This window comes from Elephas maximus, chromosome 2 (genome assembly GCF_024166365.1).
Source record: "Elephas maximus indicus isolate mEleMax1 chromosome 2, mEleMax1 primary haplotype, whole genome shotgun sequence".
Classification (NCBI taxonomy): domain Eukaryota; kingdom Metazoa; phylum Chordata; class Mammalia; order Proboscidea; family Elephantidae; genus Elephas; species Elephas maximus.
Window position 1 is genome coordinate 226,609,230 of NC_064820.1, and position 23,261 is coordinate 226,632,490.

Here is a 23,261-nt window from a genome sequence, read left to right on the forward strand (position 1 = left end):
ACCACACTCACCTATCTGGGTTGTTTCCAGTTTTGGGCTTTTATGAATAAGGCTGTTAATAAGCATTAAAACACAAGTATTTGTGGGGACATGTATTTTTATTTCTCTTGCATAAACACCTAGGATTGCTGGGTCATATGGTTTTGTATATGTTTGACTTCATAAGAAACTGCCCATTTTTTTTTTCCCCCAAAGCAGCTGTACCGTTTTGCATTCCAGCCAACACTGTATGAGAGTTCTGGTTGCTCCACATTCTCACCAACACTTGGTATTGTCAGGTTTTTGGTTTTTTTTTTAATCGTCTTAGTGAGTGTGTAGTGGTATGGCATTATGATTTAAAAAAAAAATTTTTTTTTTAATGTTTAATGATGGTGAGAATCTTTTATTTATTGACCAGTCATGTATCTTCTTTTATGGAATACCTGTTCAAATCTTTTGTGATTTTTATTGCTGTCGTTAGGTTGCTTTCCTTCTTGTTGCTGAGCTATGTGTGTTCCTGGTATATCTGGAAATATAGTTATATATTTTTTTCTCCCAGTCTGCAACTTAACTTTTTTACTTTTGTATTGATGTGCTTTAATGTTCAAAAAAAATTTTAGGCTCAGCTTATCAATTTTGTTCTTTCATGGTTTGTTCTTTTTTGTGTCCTACCTATGAAATTTTAGTTTATCCTGTAGTTGTTTTCTCTTGAGTTTTCTTCTAGATGTTTTGTACTTTCAGCTTTTACATTTAGTGCTATGATACATTTTGAGTTAATTTTTGTGTATGGCATGAGATAAAAATCGAGGTTTAGTTTCCTTTTTAAAAAAATAATTTTGATTTTTGTTAGATTGTTGGTTACTGAATAAAATTTTGATGCATCCGTACTATGCTAGGTGGTGTGTTTGTAAGGCATTTATGATTCAGTGCCTCAGCTTGTCTTTAAATTGGGAATATTTACACATGAGCACTAAAACCCATTGCCATTGAGTTGATTCCAACTCATAGCGACCCTATAGGACAGAGTAGAGCTGCCCCATAGGGTTTCCAAAGAGTGGCAGGTGGATTTGAGCTGCTAACCTTTTGGTTAGCAGCCGTAGCTCTTAACCACTGCGCCACCAGGGCTCCAGTACACATGAACAGTAGTTGCTTTAATTTTTTTTTTTTTAATGCTTGAGTAGCTCTTAATGAAAGATATTAATTCAATGTTTTGATGGTAGATGTTAGAGTAAAATATGGGTTCTAACTTTTTCCAGTATGGAAATAGCTTTTTAGCATAAAAAGCTTATTAAGTGCCTGACTTAATAGCACAGTTTTTTTTTAGATGACTATTAATTAAATCCCAGATTTTATTTGTATGTCACCAGTTTTTTCTCCTTATGTCCTTTTTCTGTTCCAGGATCCAATCCCCAACCCCACATGCATTTTGTTATGTCTCCCCTGTCTCTGTTTTGTGACAGTTTCTCCATCTTTCCTAGTTTGCCATGACCTTGGTACTCTGAAAAGTCTGTAGAATCTCCCCCAATCTGGGTTCGTCTGATGTTTGTCTCATGATCAGACTGAGGTATGGGCTTTTGGAAAGAATACATGAGCACATGATAGCCACATGGCATCACTGACTTCTCCACTGTAAAGCTACTATTTATCTCACTCCTTACTCTATTCTTTGGAAACCCTGGTGGGGTAGTGGTTAAGAACTATGGCTCAAATCCACTGGGCGCTCCTTGGAAACTCTATGGGGCAGTTCTACTCTGTCCTATAGGGTCGCTATAAGCTGGAATCAACTTGACGGCAATGGGTTTGGTTTGGTTTTTGGTTTACTCTACTCTTTGGAAGCAAGTCACTAAATCTAGCCCATCTTCAAAAGGGAGGGGGAAGAATTGAGGCTTATTTTTTTCTATACAGCTATCTATTTGTTCCTGCACTGTTTGTTGAAAAGACACTGTGTCCTTCATTGAATTATCATGACACCTTTGTCAAAAACCGATCACCCGCGTACGTGTGAGTCTTTTATGGACTCCCTGTCCTGACATGTCTGTCCTTAAGCCAACACCACACTGTCTTCATTGCTGTCGGTTTTGTAAGTTTTAAAATCAGATAGTGTAAGTCCTTCAATGTCTTTCTTCTTTTTAAAGAATGTTTTGCTTATTCTGTATCACTTTTATTTCTGAATACATTTTAGAATCAGCCTGTCAATTTTTATAATTTTGATGGAAATTGTATTAAATATGTATAATGATTTCTGAAGAATTTATATCTTGAAATCTCCATAATATTGAGTCTTTTGAATCTTGAACATGATACATCTCTCAATTTATTTAGGTTTCCTTTAATATCTTTCAACATTGTTTTGTAGTTGTCAGTGTGAAGTTCTTGAGTATATGTTGATAGATTTATCACTAAGTAGTTCATGTTTTAAGGAACCCTGGTGGTGCAGTTGTTAAGCGCTTGTCCACTAACCAGAAGGTCAGTGGTTTGAACCCATCAGCCACTCCTTGGGAGAAAGCTGTAGCAGGTCTGCTTCCGTAAAGATTATAGCCTTGGAAACCCTGTAGGGCAGTTTTACTTTGCCATGTAGGGTCTCTATGAGTCGGAATTGACTCGATGGCAATGGGTTTATTTCATATTTTAATCCTATTGTAAATGGATTTAAATTTCAATTTCCAATAGCTTGTTTTTAGTTTATGGGAATACAAGCAGTTTTTGTGTATTTGCCTCACTTTTTTTTTTGTAGATTCCCTATGATTTTCTGTGTAGATGATCATGTCATCCGCAAATAGAGAATTGCTTCTTCTTTTTAAAGCTGGTTGCCTTTTGTTTATTTTTTCTTGCCTTATTGTACTGGCTAGGACATCTAGTACAAAAGGAGGGGTAAGAACAGAGATCTTTGCTTTGTTCTCAGTCTTGGGAAAAATGCATGAAGTCTTTTCCCATCAGTTATGATGTTAACTGTAGGTTTATTTGTAGATGCCCTTTATCAGGTTGAGGGTTGTTGTTGTTTTTTTTTTTTTAATTCCTAGTTTGCTAAGAGCTTTAATCATGAGTTGATGTTGAGTTTTGTCAAATGTTCTTTCTGCCTCTATTAAGATGACCATGCTTTTTTATCTCTGTCCTAATTGATTTTAAGTTGTTAAACCAAACTTGCACTTCTAGTATAAACTCCATTTGGTCATATGTTATCCTTTTATTTTGAATTCAATTTGCAAGTATTTTGTTAAGGATCTTTACATATATAGTAATGAGGGATATTGGTCTGCAGTTTTCTTATAATGTGTTCATCTGGTTTGGGCATTATAGTAATGCCGGCATCATAAAATGAGTTGGTTGGTATTATTTCTTCCTTAAATATTTGATAGAATTCACCAGTGAATCCATCTAGCATAAGAGTTCCTTTGTGGAAAGGTTTTTAATTATTCATTCAGTTTATTTAAGCAACAGGGATATTCAGTTTTTCTATTTCTTTTGGGGTCAATTTTAGGAAGTTGTATCCATCTAAGTTTCATCGAAGAATTTTTTTGTCATGACGTAGTTCATAATATTTTGTTATCCTTTGTCTGTGAGATCATAATCATGCCCCGTTCCAAATATTTAGTGATTTGTATCTTCTCCTTTTTTAAATTAATCAGTCTAGGTAGAGGCTTATCAGTTGGTTTTTGTTGGTTTGTCTGTTTGTTTACAAAGAGCCAGCTTTGGGCTTCATTGGTTTTCTCTATCATTTGTCCAATTCCTGTTTCACTGATTTCTACTTTTTCTTATTTCATTTTTTCTACTCACTCCAGGTTTAATTTGCTCTTCCTTTTCTGGCTTCTAAAGATAGAAGCTTAGATCATCGATTTTAAACCTTTCTTTTTTATATGCTGTGGTAGTTTAATCCTAAAGATTTCTCTCTAAGCTAACTTTAGCTATAAAAAATTATCTCACAAATTTTGATATGCTGTTTTTACTTTCATTTAGTTCAAAACATTTTCTAACTTGCCCTGCAGTTTCTTCTTTGACACACGTTATTTAGAAATATATTATTTAATTTCCAAATATTTGAGTATTTTTCAGATATATTTCTGTTGATTTCAAAGTTAATTCCATTGTGATTAAAAAAAAAAAAGACTGTGTGATTTCTTTTTTTTTAATTTATTGAAACACATGATATATCTTGGTGACTGTTCCATGTTCACCTGAAAAGAATGTGTATTCTGATGTTATTGGTTGGAGTACTATATAAATGCCAGCTAGGTCAAGTTTGTGTTCAAGTTCTATCTTCACTTACTATTATTATTTTTTGTCTACTTGTTCAATCAATTATTGACAGATGAGTATTGAAATGTCCAGCTATAATTGTGGATTTGTTTATTTTCTGAGTTCTGACAGTTTTTGCTTCATACATTATCAAATTCTCTTATCGTGTGTGTATTTCTAAGGAATATTGAGTCTTCTTGATGGATCAATTCCTCTGTCCTTATGAAAATTTGCCGTTTATTCTTGGTTCTATTCCTTGTTTTAAAGACTTCTTTATCTGACATTAATATAGCCACTCGCTGTTTTATGTTTAGTGCTTATATGTCATATCCTTTTCCATCTTTTTACTTTTAATATGTCTGTGACTTTATATTTGATGTGGATTTTCTGTAGTTTGGGTCTTGCTTTTTATCAAGTCTGGCAATTTCAGCCTTTTAATCGGAGATTCCTAACTATAACCAAAAAACCCAGTGCCATCGAATCGATTCCAACTCATTGTGACCCTATAGGACATAGTAGAGCTGCCCCATAGAGTTTCCAAGGAGTGCCTGCCGGATTCGAACTGCCAACCCTTTGGTTAGCAGCCATAGCACTTAACCACTATGGCACCAAGGTTTCCTTCTTAACTATATTAAATGTAATTAAGATGTTATTGGGTTTAACTCTGTTGTTGTTATGTGCCATCAAGTCAGTACATAGCAACCCTGTATACAACAGAATGAACTGTTGCCTGATCCTGTGCCATCCTCACAATTGTTGTGTATTTGAGCCCATTGTTGCAGCCACTGTGTCAATCCACCTCATCAAAGGTCCTCCTCTTTTTCACTGACCCTCTACTTTACCAAGCAATGTTCTTCTACAAGGATGGGTCCCTCCTGATAACATGTCCAAAGTACGTAAGACAAAGTCTTCCATCCTCCCTTCTAAGGAACATTCTGGCCGTACTTCTTTCAAGACAGATTTATTCGTTCTTCTAGCAGTCCATAGTATATTCAATATTCTTCACCATCACTGTAATTCAAAGGCATCAGTTCTTCTTCAGTCTTTCTTATTCATTGACCAGCTTTCACATGCATATGAGGCAATTGAAAATACCATGGGTTGGGTCAGGTGCACCCCAATCCTCAAGGTGACATCTTTGCTTTTTAACACTTTAAATTGCAGCAGATTTGCCCAATGCAATACATTGTTTGATTTCTTGACTGCTGCTTCCATGGGTGTTGATTGTGGATCCAAGTAAAATGAGATCCTTAACAACGTCAGTTTTTCTGTTTATCATGACGTTGCTTATTGGGCCAGTTGTGAGGATTTTTGTTTTCTTTATGTTGAGGTGTTGTCTTGGTTATCTGGTACTGCTATAACAGAAATACTGCAAGTGAATAGCTTTACCAAAGAGAAGTTTATTTTCTCACAGTCCAGTAGGGTAGGAGTCTGAATTCCGGGCACCAGCTCCCAGGGAAGGCTTTCTGTCTCTGTTGGCTCTGGAGGTAGGTCCTTGTCATTAGCCTTCCATTGGTCTGGGAGCATCTCAGTACAGGAACCTCAGGTCTGAAGGACATGCTCTGCTCCTGGCACTGCTTTCTTGATAGTATGAGGCCCCCGTGTCTGTCTGCTCACTTCTCTCTTTTATATCTCAAAAGAGATTGGCTTAAGACACTGTCTAATCTTATAGATCTCATCAGTATAACTGTCACTAATCCATGTCGCTACATCATAGTGATAGGATTTACAGCACATACAGAAATCACATCAGATGACAAAATGGTAGACAATCATACAATACTGGGAATCATGACCTAGGCAAGTTGACAGATATTTTGGGGGGACACAAGTCAATCCATGACAGGTGTAATCCATAATGAAGGCTGTAGTCTTTGGTATTCATCAGGAAGTGCTTCAAGTCCTCTTGATTTTCATCAAGCAAGGTTGTGTCATCTGTACAACACAGGCTGTTAATGAGCCTTCCTCCAATCCTGATGCCCCATTCTTCTTCGTACAGTCCAGATTCTTGGATTATTGGCTCAGCATACATATTGAATAAGTATGGTGAAAGGATACAACCCTGACACACACCTTTTCTGATTTTAAAACCATGCAGTGTCCCCTTGTTCTGTTCGAATGACTGTCTCTTGGTCTATGTACAGATTCTGCACGAGTGCAGTTAAGTGTTTACTGTCTTGTTATTCATTTTTTATTTGTCCCATCTGTTCTTTATTGCTTTTTTCTCTCTTTTACTACTTCTTTTCAATACTGTGTTTTTTGAATTCCATTTTTCCACCACTCTTGTTTTATTAGCTATATATATTTTATTCCTTTGTAGTTGGTCTTGGCTTTACAATATGTGTCTTTAACTGACCACAGTCTACCTTCAAATTACATTACACTGCTTTACTACATTGTAAAAATCTTTCAACAGTATACTTTCATTTTTCCCATCCTGTACTTTGTGATTTATGTCATATATTTTACTTCTACATATGTTTTACATCCCCTAATGCAGTTTTTTTGTTTGTTTTAGAAGGTCAATTATATATTTTTAATTAAAAATGAGAAAAGAAAATTTTTTATATTTACCATTTCTGGAACTCTTTATTTCTTTGTGTAGATTTATGTTTATAATATATCTTTTGTTGTTTTCCTCCTGCCTGGTGAACTTCCTTTAACATTTCTTGTACTGCTGATCAACAGATTCTTTAAGTTTTTGTTTGTCTGAAAAAGATTTTACTTAATCTTCAGATTTGGAGGGCAATTTTTTCTGCCTATAGAATTTAATTCTGACAGTTTTTCAGCATGTCTTTTAATGTTTTTAGCATGTTTTTAAATATGTCTCTTCATTGTCTTTTAGGTGGTATAGTTTCTGGTGAGAAATCTGCAGTAAGTCTTATCTTTGCTTCTCTGCATATATCTTTTTTCCTCTATCTGCTTAAGATTTTCTCTTATCACTGGTTTTCAGGAATTTGATTATGATGGGCCTTGGTGTGGTTTTATTTGTGTTTAATCTGGTTGAGATTCATTGTGATTCTTGGATCTCTGTGCTTATATTTTGCATCAAATTTGGAAAATTTTGAGCCATTATTTCTTCACATTTTTTCTTCTCTGTTCTCTTTCTCTCTTCTTCTGGGATCCTAATTATTTGTATAGTAGAGAGCTTTATAGCGTCTCATAGGTCACACAGATGCTGTTCATTTTTTTCTGGTCTTTCTTCTCTTATTGCTTTACTTTTGTTAGATTCTATTGTTGTAGCTTCAATTTCACTGATCTTTTCTCCTGCAGTATCTAATGTTCTGTTAATCTTATTTAGTGAAATTTTCATTTCAGATATTGTATTTTTCATTCCTAGGAATTTGATTTTTTTTTTTATATCGTCCATCAATCTCCTCACTATGTTCATGTTTTTCTTTAAATACTTATTTAAAAAAACCCAGTGCCATCAACTTATACATAGTTATAATACTGTTTTAATATCATTGTCTGCTAGTTCTATCCTCTATCATATCTGAGTCTGTTTCTATTGACTGATTTCCTCTGGAATGTGTGTAATATCTTTCTTATTTTTACATGTCTAGTAAATTTTGATTGAAGGCTAATCATGAATATTATATAGTTGAGCATCTGAATTTGGTTTTCCACCTTTAAATAATGTTGGACTCTGTCCTGACAAGCAGTTAAGTTACTTGCAAATTGCTTCTATGCTTCTGAGGCCTGTCTTTAAGATTTTCTAGGATGGATCTAGAAAGCCTCCCTCCAGTGATGTTCAGTCTTACTGGTAAGACATGATCCCTCTGGGCTCTCCACCACACTCCTGGGTGACACCATCCTCCCCTCTGCCTATTTGTAAATGAAATTAAAGGATGCCCAGGAGATCATATAGGTCCTTAAATGTCATCTAAGGACTGTAGGTTTTATGTTGAGTTACATGGGGAGCTATTAGAAGGATGAGCGGAAAAGTGGCATAATCAGACCTATATTTTAACATGCTTACTCTGCTGTGTTGAGAATAGGTCACCAGGGTAGGGGAAGGCAAAGGTAGAAGCAGGGAGATCCACAGGGAGACTTCTGCAGTAATTCAAATGGGAGGTGCTAGAAGTTTGGGCAAGGGTGGGGCAGTGGAGTTGGTGGGGAATGGGCAGATCCCGGGTATGTTCTGAAAGGAAAGCCAAGATTATTTCCTGGCTGAGTGGAAGTGGGACATAAGGAGTCAACAACAATACCTTCAGGGCTGTACGTAGCCTGAACAATGGAAGGATGGAATGCTACTACCTGAGATGAGGGAACTGGGGGTGCAGCAAGTTTGGAGAGAATAAAAAAAAATCTCAGTTTTGGACACTTTAAGCTTGGTTTGCCTTTTAGATATCCAGATCAAGATGTTGAGCAAACAGTGTCTAGGGGAGCCTAGAGTTCCCTCTCCACTGGTGATGGGAAATGAGGAGGGTTGTCAGCCTGGAGATGGGGCCTGATGACATCATGAGGAAGGGATGGAGTTAGAGAAGAGGGGGTCAAGGGCTGAGCCCTAGAAGACCCCAGCATTGAGGCAGGATTTCACCTGAAGGACACTGGTCACCTTCCAGATCAGAGTGATCAGAAAAATAAAAATAAACCCACAAGGAGCAAAGAAACAAATAGGCTGATCAGGGGGGTGGGAGGGACAGAGATTATTTTAAGGAAATGAAAACAGGGTTAGAGTTAGGATTAGGGTTAGGTATGACAGCCATGTTCAGATAATTGCAAGATTATCACTAGAGGGAGAATAAAGATTGACTTTTGTATGACTTTGGGACCCAGCTAGGTCCAATGTGAGCTTGACTTGGGCCTAGTAAGTACTTAACGAAAGTTAGAGCCAATTGTAAATGGCACTGGCTGCTTGAAAGGACTGACTGCCTACTTCCTGGAGGAGCTCAGGCCAGGGGTGGGTGGCCACATGCCGTGGGAGACACCAGTGGACAGCTGAGCCACATGCTCTCTGCAGCCCCTCCCAAATCTGGGATCCTAGGAGCTTCAAAGAGGTTTGAAAACTAAAATGGGCTGCAGAGTACAAACGATTATATTAATATTTTATCATCAGAATCTGTTTAGTGAAGGAGCAATAAGAAGCAGCTCTTCTAAATGTGCCCAAATGAGAAAAAAAAAAAAAAAATGGAAACTGCTGAGCCTCAAGCCTTAGCACAGAGTTTAAAAAGAGGAGTGGGGGTTGGGGAGCTGTTTTGAAGCATGAGGCAAAGATAGCACCCTTGGGAATAGGAACTTGAGAACTTCCACAGGGCCCAAGCTCCCCTGGCCTTACCCCAGCACAAGGCCTTGTGCACAGTAGGGCTTTACTGCATTTGTTGGATGGTATGTTTGCAGACTGGAGGGACAGAGAACAGATAAATTACTGCTGGACTGAGCTGCACTAGGCTCTTCAGAGATGCTCAATAGCCAAGTGAAAGGCTTGTACCTGGCCTCAGGTCCACTCTGTTGCTCTGAACCAGGCTAGGAGCACCCAGTCATCTCTGCAGTGGGAAGGAGCTGAGCTTCTAAAGAAGCTGTGTTTTCCCCTACAGTCAATACCCCCACATCCAACAGGCCTTCCCTTCCTCTGAGCACATCACTCGCCACGCTAACGCCACCTGGCTCTGGTGCATGGGAGCTCCTTCTCTTCAAATGTGACCTTATTTCAGGTGTTTCTTTTGGGAACAAAGACTGTGCCAGGTAGACCTCCATGGCTCAGTGAAAAATGCATTTTAATATCGTCTTTAGGAATCTTAAGTCTTTAGCACTCTCTGTGTGTTGTGGATTGAACTGTGTTCCCCCCAAAGAGATGCTGAAATTCTAAGACCTGTACCTGTGAGCATGACCTTGTTTGGAAACAAAATTTTTCTTTTGTTATCAGTCACGTTAATAAGGTTGTACTGGAGGAGGGTAGACCCTAATCCTAATCCCTTCTGAGTGGTGTCTTATAAAAGGGGAGAAGAGACATGAAACAGAATCACACCCAGGGGAAGACAGCCCATGAGGAATCATCTATAAGCCAAGGAACACCAAGAAATGCCCAGGGCTACTAAAACCCTTCCCAAAGCCAACTCTTCAGACAAAGAATAGACTGGCCTATAAGACATAAAATGATACTCGTGAAGAGTGCTTCTTAGTTCAAGTAGATACACAAAACTAAATGGGCAGCTCCTGTCCAGAGGTGAGATGAGAAGGCAGAAAGGGACAGGAGCTGCTTGAACGGACACGGGAAACCTGGGGTGGAAAGGAGGAGTGTGCTGTCACAGTACAGGGAGAGCAACTAGGGTCACAGCAATGTGTGTTTAAATTTTTGTATGAGAAACTAACTGGAGCTGTAAACTTTCAATTAAAGCACAATTTAAAAAAAAAAAAAGAAAGAAAGAAAGAAATGCCCAGGGCTACCAAAAGCTGTAAGAGATAAGGAAGCCATCTTCTCCTAGAGCCGATAGAGAGAGCATGGCCCTGCTGAGACCCATAATTCAGACTTCCAGCCTCCAGAACTGGGAGAAAATTAATTCTGTTTTCTAAAGCCACTCACTTGGTGGTATTTCGCTGTTCTGGAAGACTAAGACACTGAGAAATAACCTTCAGTCTCTCATCCATTTGGCCTTGCTTCCCAGAGCCCCTGAGCATTTCCCCAAGTTCAGCAATTTGTCTTGATAATGCACTTATGAATTAGGGCCTGTGCAGGGCCCCAGCCGCCCTTGAGTCAACAGGCCGTGTTTACAATGGCAATAAACAAAACCTCAGAGGAGGAAGCTGGAGCCCTCTGTTTCCAGGCTAAACTCACAGCTTCTGGGGCCCAACTCCACACAGCCCCTAAACCCAGCCTTTCCTGGAGCTCCGCACCCTCCTCGCTGACCCTGCAGGTGGCTCTGGCTCTATAAATGCTTCTAAATGTCCTGATGAAAACAATATAAACAGTACAGGAGTGGATTAACCAGTAAGCAAGGGACACACGGGCTTACTTATGTTTATTTACTAATCCGTAGTGTACAATTTCATGTGGGTTTTGACACACCTTTGATGTGGGGAAAATAGGTGAGCTTATGCACTGCAGATTAGTAAGTAAACCCGTGCATACCTTACTTTTTGAGTCTTCTGTCCCTGGGACGATGCAGAAATGCCCAGAGTTTTGCTGCGTAGATATTCAGGACCGAGTAAAGGGAAGAGCCCTGTGAAAAACATGACTTTTCATAGAAAGGGTGGAGAGGGGTTCCTGGAGTGGGCACCCCAAACTGCTGTCCTGTGAAGGCACCATCAGTGAGCCACTGAGACGGCACATGGGGGCCATAAACAGCCCCCCAGGGAAGAGCGATGGAAAAGCCCCCATTTCTCCAGGATGAAGCAAACTGAACGATTCCCAGAAATACCGAAGCTTCATGTCTACCAAAATCCTTTTTAGAAAAATATTCTCTCGAGCTAATCACAGGAAATAACCATGCTGATGGATTGTTCTCCCCCTTTATGAATGAAATAAAATTAATAGCAGCTACAAAAACTAAGGGACAGGTTTGTGTGCACCCGCTTATAAGGCTAGTATGAATCCTTTTGAAAACCTTTGAAGGATCATTTATATTCAGGTAAGCAGTGCGTCTCAGATGACACTGTTTTCCAAACGAGGCAATGCACTATCTCTGCCTACAGACAGTTACGGTGCCCCTGTCATGTGCCCTTTGCCTTACTGGGAGCTGACTGGGGAGAAATCATGCCCTAATAGTGCTCTGGTACTAATTAAAGGGGCCCTGGTGGCACAATGGGTAAGCACTCAGCTGCTAACCGAAATGTCGGTGGTTCAAACCCACGCAGCAGCCCTGCAGGAGAAAGACAGCCTAGGAAACCCTATGGGGCAGCTCTACTCTGTCCCATGGGATGGCCGGAAGTTGACATTGACTCAACAGCACCTAACAATAACAAGAACATTGCCAGTTAACCATTGACTAAGTAGCCACTGCAACCAGAGCTTCGTGGGAAAGGATGAGTCCCTGGGAGAATAAACTGGTCTGTCCATCCTGGTCTGAAGGTTTTTGGGAGGCACCAATGTTTGCTCTCGATCACTAACCTGAAGTTGGTGGTTCAAACCCACCCAGCGGCTGCACGGAAGAAAGGCCTGGCGATCCGCTTCTGTAAAGATTACAGCCAAGAAAACCCCGTGGAGCACAGTTCTACTCTGTAACACACGGGGGCGTCATGAGTCAGAATCGACGCAGCGGCAACAGGTTTTTGGTTTTTCATATTTTTTTTTTTTGTCCTGTGTTGAGGGACGAGGGGCAGAAGCCTCTCGGAGGCACGACAGTTCTGAGGCTCTAGTCTGGGGATGCACAATACGGCCTCAAGGATTTCATTCCTCTTTTTTGGCTAAAGGGCACCTGCGTTTCTTGCCGTGGTAGAAATAAGAGTAAAGAGAACTTCACCTTTACGAGCCCGTAGCACCCGTGGCAGCATCTGCTCCGGAAGACCCAGCACCATCGCTGCTTCTCAGCAGCTAGTGAGCCATTAAGTCATACTTAAGCTAACGAAGAGTAGCCTAGGCTTCAGAGCTGAAAACAGGACCCTGCTGTAGGGACGCGGTTCTGATTTTTCTCCTCCATTCCCCTGCCCTTACCTAGGACCAAGGACAAGGTCATCGTAGCCCCACCACTGCCCGGCCACAATTTTGCCAGCCTCTGGCCTGGCCCAAGTCTATCGGGAGGCCCCATGGAGGCCACACGCCATGGCACACGCCACAGGGCCGTGGCTGCACGTGGCTGGCACAGTCTGTCTCACTGGGCAGATATAATGAGTGACTCAAAGCCTCCCTGTTTCCAGCGGCTTTGCTGTTATTGCTGTTTCCAAGGAAGGACAATGAAAGGTGGGCAATAGAGACACCTCCAGAGCACCCACAGGGCACGTGCTTGTGCTTCTACCAGTCAAAGGTGGCAGGTGGCCGGCAGGGTGTGGCAGCTTGGCTGGCCGTGTATCGACTGATGCTCCGGATCTCGATAGAAGGCCAGCAGCCCTGCCCGTGGGCACGCCAGCCCCTTTCCGCTGGGAGAGGCCCTGGCTGCTCTTTGCAGAGGCCCATGCTGGAGTAAAGGAGGTCCTTTTGCCTCTAGCTCCAGGGCGGCCGGGCCAAAAGGCCCATCTGCCTCTTGCTGCATGAGCTGCTGGCACCAACGGGCAGGCTCCGGAGTGTCTGCCTGAAGTCTTTTTGAAAAACCCCACCCGGACCTACTGCTCCACTGAGGGAACAGGGGTCCCAGTTAGTGCCTGAGCTGCAGCTTGCTGAAGTCTCGAAGCCACAAAACGCTGCTTCTGAAAGGGCTTCAGGGCAGTGACGGGACCACCAGGCTGCCCCCAGTTAGGGAGTGCCACCAGCTTCCTAGGGCTCTGAGCTTCCTAGGGCTGCCGTGACAAAATACCACAAAGTAGGTGCTTTTAAACAACAGACATGCATTGTCTCACACTTCCGGAGGAGGCTAGGATTCCAAAATCAGGGTGTCAGCCGTGGTGATTCCTTCTGAGGCCCGAGGGAGAATCTGTTCCCAGCCTCTCTCACAGCTCCCAGTGGCCCCCAGTGTTCTGTGGCTTGTGGCTGCAGCATCACATGGCCTCCGTCCTCCGTCCAGCTTCATTTATAAGGACATCAGTCATATAGGATTAGGTCCCATGCTACTCCCATACGGCCCCATGTAACTTAATTAATGACATCCTCAAGGACCTATTGCCCAACAAGGTCCTGTTCACAGCTACAGAGGTTAGGACTTCATATCTTTTTTTGCGAGGACACCATTGAATCAATAAGAATGACCAATCGCATTAAAAGTCCAGCCACCTGGAAGGGAAGAGAAGGGCCTGGGATGAATGCCGATCAGCAGCAGAGGGCAATGGATTCTGTGGCCCCCTTGGCCCACCCAGGGTCCCTGCCCTTGGATGGAAAGGTCCTTTGCCCACTAACGGCTCCTACGTCCAGCCCCTGAATCCCCTGCCTGAGAACTTTTTCCGTGCGGGGCAGGTCAGGTGTTCCAGGGAGTGAAGGCCCCCAAAAGCAGCGTCCCCCTAGATGAGGGCAGCTAGCTTGCCCCACAGTGGGACAGTTCTCAGAAGTACTTCCATACAGTTGCTTCTACGCGCCCCCAGAGCAAGTGAGTGGCAGTTGTCCACAGCAGTAGCCTGCTCATTAGCTCACTAATGGTGGGCTTTCTTCGCTTCCTTTTCTCAATTTCCTGCTGCCTCCCAGGGCCTCCTAGGACCGCCTCCCAAATGGTTCTGCATTTGTGAACCCAACTAGGAGCCTCAGACTAGGCGAGGGGGACTGTGTGGGTGAAGGGCTCGTCTGACCAGCTCCTGCGTTGGCCGGCTGGATGAAATGGCCTTGGGAAAACTACTTAACCTCCGTGAGCTTCAGCTTCCTCCTGCAAAATAAGAATCCTCATACATACCTTGCAAGACTGTTAGGAGGACAGATGAAGTAATTTATGCAAAATGCTTGGCACGGTGCCTGTCAGTCAGATGTGCCTGCTCCATAAATGGAAGCTATCATTTTGAATGCCCTCGAGGGCAATTCTGAATGGCTGAAGTGAAATCTCCCTGGACTTGCTGAATTTTAAGAGGACCAGAGTGCTTCACAAGGTCTAAAATGACACACAGAGTGCTGCCTCTATTTTCATTTGGAAGCCAAGTGAATGCTTGGAATTTGAGCTCAAGTGTGTTGCTTATGAGAAATAATAATGCTTCTTAATGATATTTTCTATTTTTAGTGCCATTTCATTCCAAAGAGCTTTATAATCATAGCCTGAGTCATCCTTATTTGCATCATTTTCAAGTCAAAAAGGGTGCAGTGTATAAACATGAAAGATAACCGTTTCTCCCGTGATGCCTCTGCAAGGCTTTCTCTGTCTCCTCGGCTGTATGGAGTTGTGTGTTCACATCCCCACCTGGGGCGCACTCGCCTGTAGACAGTGGCACTTGATATACCATCGTGGGTGATGAGGGAGGTGAACTAAAGTACCGAAAAAGATAAATAAAAACTGAACCCATTGCCCTCAAGTTGATTCCAACGCCTAGCGACTCTCTAAGACAGAGTAGAATTGCCCCATAGGGTTTCCAAGGCTATAATCTTTATGGACGCAGACTGCCACATCTTCCTGCCTATGAGTGGCTAGTCGGTTCAAATCAGTGACCTTTCGGTTAGCAGTCAAGCACTTAACCACTGCTCCACTAGAGCTCCTTAAACAATAATAAGAAGGCCTTCAAATGCGTGTATCATGGCTACAGAATTTAGTGTAGTAAAGATGATGACATTGAAACATTGTTGCAAGTACCTCAAAGATGCAGACATTCAGACTGGTCTCTCTCCCTGCCTCTAAGCATTTGTGAGAACAAAGCATGACCCCCCCCGACACTGCCACATCCTGTCTAGCTGTGCAGTGAAACGCCCAGATCTTAAGTCGACAATTTGATGAGTTTTGATAAAAGTATTGCTGTTGTTAGTTGCCGTTGTTGTGACCCTACGTTTGACAGAACAAAACGTTGCCCAGTCCCGTGCCATCTTCATGACAGTCGGTGTGCTTGAGTCCATTGTTGCAGCTATTCTATGTTTTCAGTGTCTTCCAACCTAGGGGACTTACCTTCTAGCACTAGATTGGACGATATTCTGTTGTGATCCATAGGGTTTTTATTGGCTAAGTTTTGGAAGTAGATAGCCAGGCCTTTCTTCCTAGGCTGTGTTATTTTGAAAGCCCCACTGAAACTGTGGGTGACTCAGCTGGAATTCGAAATACCAATGGTATAACCTCCAGCATCATAGCAACATACAGACTGACAGATGGGTGGTGGCATAAAAGTATACCTGCATGTAGCCATCACCCCAAATAAGATGCGGAACATTTCCATCATTCCAGAAAAATTCCCTTGTGCCTCTTTCCAGTCAGCCCCCACACACCATAAGAAACCACTGTCGTGACCTCTAATCCCAAAGATTACTTTTGCCTGTTCTTGAATTTCACGTAAATGGAGCTGTACAGTGTGTACTCTCATGCGTTTGGCGTCTTTCCTTCAGCAGTGTTTCTGCGATTCATCCATATAGTTTATGTTTTTATTGCTGAGTCATACTCTGGACCACATGAGGTCACCATGAATCGGAAATGACTGGATGGCAACCGGTAATATTCAAGAGTAATCCACAACTCATTTATTAATTCTCCCGTTGTATTGTTTCCAGTTTGGGATTATTATGAATAAAGCTACTACAAACATTGTACAAAGTCTTTTTCTGGATATATTTTCATTTATCCTGGGTAATACCTAGGGTAAAGTTGCTGATGCAAACGGTAAGTGCATGTTTAACTTTATAGGAAACTGTCACACTGTTTTCTAAAGTAGTTGTAACATTTTACATCCCCGCCAACAATATATGAGAATTTCAGTTGCTCCACATCCTTGTCAACACTTGATGTTCTTAGTTTTATTTTGATTTTAGCCATTCAAGCAGATGTAAAATATTATTTCACTGTGGTTTTGCTTTGCAATTTCCAGGTAACAATGATGTTTTCATGTGCTTATTGGCTATTTGAATATTTTATTTTATGGAGCACCTGCTCTAAGTATTTTGCCCATTTTATTTAACTGCCTTGTGTTTTTGTGCTTTTTTTTTTTTTTTTTAATTGCTTGTTTGCAGAAAACTTTATATATTCTGGATACAATTCATTTGTCAGATATGTGTATGGCAATTGTTTTTCTCCTAATTTGTGACTTGCCTTTTTCATTTTCTTAAAGAGGTTATCTGATGAGCATAAATTATTAGTTTAATGAAGTCTAACAAGTTTTTCTTTTATGTTTAGTAGTTTCCATATCTTCTCTAAACCAAAACCAAAGATCTATTGCTATCGAGTCAATTCCAACTCATAGCAACCCGTAGGACAGAGCAGAACTGCCCCCATAGGCTTTCTAAGGAGTCGCTGGTGAATCTGAACTGCTGACCTTTTGTTTAGCACCCAAGTTCTTAATCACTGTGCCACTGGGGCCCTATATCCTGTCTAAGAAAGCTTTTTCTACCCCAAAGTCATGAAGATATATATTTCTGAAATATTTAGAGTTATGGCTGTTACAATTTAGCCTATGGTCCATTCGAATTTACTTGTGTGTGGTATGAGGTAGGGGTTTGATATTCATTTTTCGCATATCTGTACCCAGTTATTATAGCATCGTTTGTTAAAAAGACTTTCCTTTCCCTATTGAATCTCCTTGGCACCTTTGTTAAATATTAATTGCCTCTAAATGTATAGGTGGAAACCCTGGTGGCATAGTGGTTAAGTGCAACAGCTGCTAACCAAAAGGTTGGCAGTTTGAATCCACCAGGTGCTCCTTGGAAACTATGGGGCAGTTCTACTCTGTCCTATAGGGTCGCTGAGTCAGAATTGACTCGATGGCAATGGATTTGGCTTTTTTATAAGCATGAATCTCTTTCTGGGCTCTCTATTCTGACCTACTTATCTATCTTTAGACAAATACCACAACTGGCTTGATTGCTAGAGCCTGAAATCAGATAGTGGGAGTCCTCCGCATTTGCTCTTCTCTTTCAATTGCTTTGAGTACTCTAGGTCTTTTTCCCTAGGAATTTTAGAATCAACTAGTCAACTTCTACAAAAAAAAACAACAAACTTTCCGTGACTTTGACTGTACTGCATTCAACATACAGGTGAATCTGGAGAGGATTAAGATCTTAACAACACTTAGTCTTCCAACCCAGAGACATGACATATCCTTCCACCTGTTTGGGTCTTCTTTAACTTCTCTCTGAAGAGTTTCAGGGTAGAGGTCCTACATGTCCTTCATTAAACCTTTTCCTAAGTTTTTGTTTTCTGATATTATTGTAACTGGAATCTGTAATGTAATTTTCCATTCATCTCCTGCTAAACTATAAGAGAGTTTTGTATATTGACCTGGTATTTTGTGACGTTGCTGGATTCCTTTGTTAATTCTTGTAGTTATCAATTCCTTAGAATTTTCCATAAAGGCAATTGTATCTTCTGAGAATAAAAAAAGTTTTACTTCTTCCGTTCTAATCTTTGTAGATTTTTTTTTTTTTTACTTGTCTTGTTGCACTAGCTGAACCTACACTATAATGTTGTGTAGAAGTAAGAGCAGAGATCCTTGCCTTGTCCCTAGTTTTAGGGGAAATGCATTCAGTCTTTCACCACTAGTACGATGTTAGCCACAAATTTTTCATAGATTGCTTTATCAGACTGAGGAAGTTCCCTCTACTCTAGATTTTTAAAGAGTTTTTCATTATGAATAGATGTTAAATTTTGTCAATCTTTTTATGCATCTATTGAGATGGGTTGAGGAAATTTCCTTTTATTCCTAGATTTCTAAGGCCTTTTATCATAGATAAATGTCGACTTTTGTTACATGTTCTTTCTGTATCTAGTGACATGATCATATGATTTTTCTCCTTTGTTCTAGTAATATGGTGAATTGTATTAATTGCTTTTCAAATGTTGAAATAACCTTGCTTTCCTGGAATAAATCCACTTGGCAATGACGCTCTTTTAATATATTATTAGACTTGACTTTCTAATAATACATTAGGGATTTTTTGTGTCTAAGTCCAAGTAGGCTGTTGGTTTGTAACTTTTTTTCTTGTGATGTCATTGTCATGTTTGATATTGGGGTTATAGTGGCCTCATAAAACATGTTGGAAATTTTACTTTCTATTATCTGAAAAATTTGTGTAATTTTGGTATTATTTCTTTCTAGGTCCATTTACATTTCATATATTTATTGATATGGTTTAGGTCTACCATGCTACTATTTGGTTTTTTATTGGTCCCAGCTTTGTTTCTCTGTTTCTCCTTTTCTCCCTTCTCTTTAGTTAATGGAATACATTTTCTTATTCCGTTTTATTCCCTCTCCTCCCTTTTTAACAATACTTTTTAGCATTATACTTATGCTAAATGTATAGTTGTTGTATTTTCTAGGTATTACAATATGCATCTTAACTTTTTACCATCTATTGAGATTTAGTATTGCACCATTTTACATAAAAAGTAAGGCCTTTGTGACAGCATATTATCATTTTACCCCACAATCTTTGAACTATTGCTGCCATATATTTTATAGCTATATACATTATAAACCCCACAGTACAATATTATAATTTTTGCTTCAAATAGTTGCCTTTTGAAGAATTATGAAAATAAATTTAAAGATCACTTTTTTGGAGTTACCTACAAATTTATCATTTCTGGTGTTTTTATTTGTTCCTGTAAATCCCAGTTTCCAACTGGTATCATACCTCCTTAGCCTAAAATATTTCATTTTTTTTTAACATTTCTTGTAGTACAGGTCAGCTTGTGACTAATTCAGCCTTTGCTTATCTGATCACGTTATTTTTTCTTCATTCTGAAGGATAGTTTTCCTGGGTATGGAATTCTACCCTCAATGTTTATTGTTTTTGTGTTCCTGAAGAAGTTTAAAGATGTTACTCCATTTTTTTCTGGCTTCCATTGTTTCCAACGAGAAGTTGGGCTTATTTTTCATTATTTCCCTGTGTGGAATGTACCTTTTATCTCTGGCTGCTTTCAAGTGTGTTTGTTTTTTCTTATCTTTGGGTTTCAGCAGTTTGACTATGATGGGCCTAGGTTGGATTTCTTTTTATTTATTCTGCTTAGTGTTCATTTAGCTTTGGGTTCTGTAAATTTCTTTTTTCATCAGTTTTGCAAAATTCCCAGCCAGTAGTTCTTCAAATGTATTTTATGGCCCATTCTCTCTCTTCTTGGCTTCTGGGACTCTAATTACATGAATGAAAAGTTTCTTCTTGTTCCTCATGTCACTAAAGCACTATTCTTTAATTTTTTTAATCTGTTTTTCAGATTGTATAATTTCTATTGATTTGTCCTCAATTTCATTGACTCTTCTCCTGACTCCTAGCTGCTTGAAGACCATCCCATGAATGTTTTATTTCAGATACTATAATTCTCAATTCTAGACTTTTCATGGTTCATTTCTGTAGGTTCTCGGTTGAGATTCCCCATATGTGTACTATTTACTAGCATCTTTTTCTTGGTGTCCTTTATTGTACTTACAATTGCTGCATTGAAGTCTTGATCTGGGCCATCTAGAGTTACTTTTGGCTAATTTTCTCTTGATTATACGTCACATTTTCTGTTTCTTTGAATGTGTCTTTTTTAATTGTATACTAACATTATGAACAATGCATTGTAGAGACACTGATTCTCTTATTGTCCTCTGAAGGGTGTTGATTTTTGTTCTAACCGGCAGTTAAATTGCTGGGGGATCACCTGGAATTTGTAGACGCTCATTTTTGTGCTTCATTGGGTAGATCTCTAGGTTTGGTCCTTCTGGAGTTTCAGTGGAAAGCCTGAGGTGTTTATCAATTCTCTCTAACTTGATTGGACTCACACTCCAAACTTTGTCTCCCCTGCAGTGGGCAACAGCTGAAACCTCTGCTAAGCTCTTACAGCCTCCTACACCCTCATGTGTGTACAATACAGCGGTCAGCCAAGGAATAGGTAGTTTATACATAATTTGGGTAGCTCCTCTTTGGCTTCTCTCTTTTGGGGCTCCTTTTTTATTTCTATCCTTCCTGACAACCTTAAATTCTTTCTTCTGTCCTCTCAAATCAATAAGACTAATTTTCTGCTTCAGTTCTAGCTAACCTACATCAGAAGATCACGCCACAGAAAAATATAGAAATCTTCTTCCTTTCCTTTTACAACTGCATAGTTCTTCATTTTGTGCAAATACCACAGTTTATTCAACTAGCCCCCTATCATGAATAATTGATTTACTTCCAATTGTCTGTTCTTTTATTTTTCTTACTACAACCTTTACAGCTGTGGGCACATGTTAAAGCCCACAGATGTAGCAAAAGCTTTGGTTTGCAAAAAAAAAAAAAAAAGACGTGTTCTTTATTAGACTTTTGCAAAGGTTCTGTCATTTGTATCATAAAATCGAAACCAAACCAATTGCCATAGATTCTAACTCACGGTAACCCCATGTGTTATAGAGTAGAGCTGTGCTCCCTATTATGTTCAAGGCAGTGACCTTTTGGAAGCAGATCGCCAGACCTTTCTTCCAAGGTGCCTCTGGATGGGTTTGAACCACCAACCTTTCAGTTAGTAGTGGAGTGGGTTAACCATTTGCATCCCCCAGGTACTCCATTTGTACCGTAAATGATTGATTCGTTTAATCAGAATTGATTCTGACAGAATTATTCCTGAAGCTGGGTGTGTGGGATCATTTGGCACAAAGTCAAAGTTTTGCAGATACTGAGAAACAGACTGTCCACTTTGGCTGCACCATAATTAAACTTTTCCACCAGGTCCCCAGGGACGTTCATGGGCTGGCATAGAAGGGACAAAGCCCCACCAGCAGGGACAATCAGCTGCTGCTTCCCAAATTCAGAGTCCTCTGGGAGCATCTTCAAGAGTGTGGGAAGCACCACACCACTTGCCCCTTATGGGAAAGCAGCCACAAGGGGCGAAGGAGGTCTTTCGTCATTTTCTCAGGGGGGAGAGACGTGTGCAGAACATTTTCCCACCATGGATGAGTGCAGCACTGCCTGGCTTTGCAGACCTGAATGGAAACACAGCTTGGGGTGGACGGGACAGGTTCAGCAACATTCTCAATATCACGCAGCCACTGTGGGTAAGAAAAAGAGAAGTCACTTGGTAAAGTAGAGGGTCAATGAAAGAGAGGAAGACCCTCAATGAGATGGATTGACACAGTGGGTGCAACAATGGGCTCAAGCATAACAATGATTGTGAGGACGGAGCAGGAGCGGGCAGTGTTTCATTCTCTTGTACGTAGGGTCACTATGAATCGGAAGCGGCTCAACGGCACCTAACTACCAACTGAGTTAACATACATAAACCACTGAGAACAGTGCCTGGGACACAGTAAGGGCTCAATAAATGGTGCTGTGGTTGTTGTTATGTGCAAAGCAATAAGAACACTTACGTTGCTAGTTGTCCCAAAGGTGTTTTTCTGTTTCCAAATCAAACCTAAGAAGGGGAGGAGGGCACGGGGAGAAATTTTACACAAACATTCTCAATCAAATTTGAACAATGCAGAAAGTAAAATTCCATTCCCCAAAATTAAAAGAGGAAAAGCTCGGTCTAATTGGAGCCGCTGTGATGCCAAGGATCAGAAATAGTCTTGCTTGGAGCTCAGCCAAGTCAGTGGCAAGACAATTTCAAAATTTGGTCACCAGGGTGCTTCGCTGCATTTTGCTGTCTTTTGTGACATCTGAATGGTTAACAGACAGAAGGTGAAAACACCTCGTCATAAGTCAAAACACAAACAACCTGGGCTCTTTCCTTTGGCTGCTGATAAACTCATGTGATGTCTTGGTGAAAACAAACCCTAGAAAGGGCCCGTGTGTCTTTAAGAAGCAAGGCGAGGTCACTGTTAATCACATAACTTTATCATGCCCCTGGGTTGTAAAGGAAACGTCCTCATTTTGAACATCTATTTTATGACATCCATAAACAGTGGGTTGCCAATGACCATTCCCTGGGTTAAAACGTCCTCACCTTGTGGAGAGTCTCGGGGCAGCTGGAGAGAGAGACAGTGGGTCAGGAGATGAGTCCCAGCCCCCTTGCTTTCCTCCCCGACCCTACGAGACAGTAGGGCTCAATGACACCCCCAGAAATGGTGGCGGTGCCCCACGGGGTCCAGACTGGACATGTAGCCACCCTCCTTGCCCCTTCTTGGCACAGAGCCCTGGCTCTTCAGGCCTGGGAGCGGGAGGGCTGGACCACGGCAGAAACAAATGCCCCCTTAATCTTCAGGGTCTCAAGGGTATCTGTCGCTTTGGGGCCAAGTAATGCTGGGTTTTCACTAACAAAGAAGTAGGATACCCCTTTTGGAAGGGGTAGCAGAGTGTGTGTTTGTTTGTTTGTTTTTAAAGCTTTGGAATAGTATTTGTTATGTATTTCTTGGAGGATGCTCGATAGCATTTACATATTAGCTCAACGCTGTGATGCACCAGTTGCCAACACGTCAAGACAGATTGGGACCGAACTTGTGAACTCCGAGGCCACACACCTATGCTG

The 23,261-nt window shown here is 40.8% G+C and overlaps 1 protein-coding gene across 3 annotated transcripts in view; it reads left to right on the forward strand.

The window, feature by feature from the left end:
• PDE9A (phosphodiesterase 9A) overlaps window positions 1–23,261 on the forward strand; it is a 148,067-nt gene that overhangs the window by 55,768 nt on the left and 69,038 nt on the right. The window lies entirely within an intron of this gene.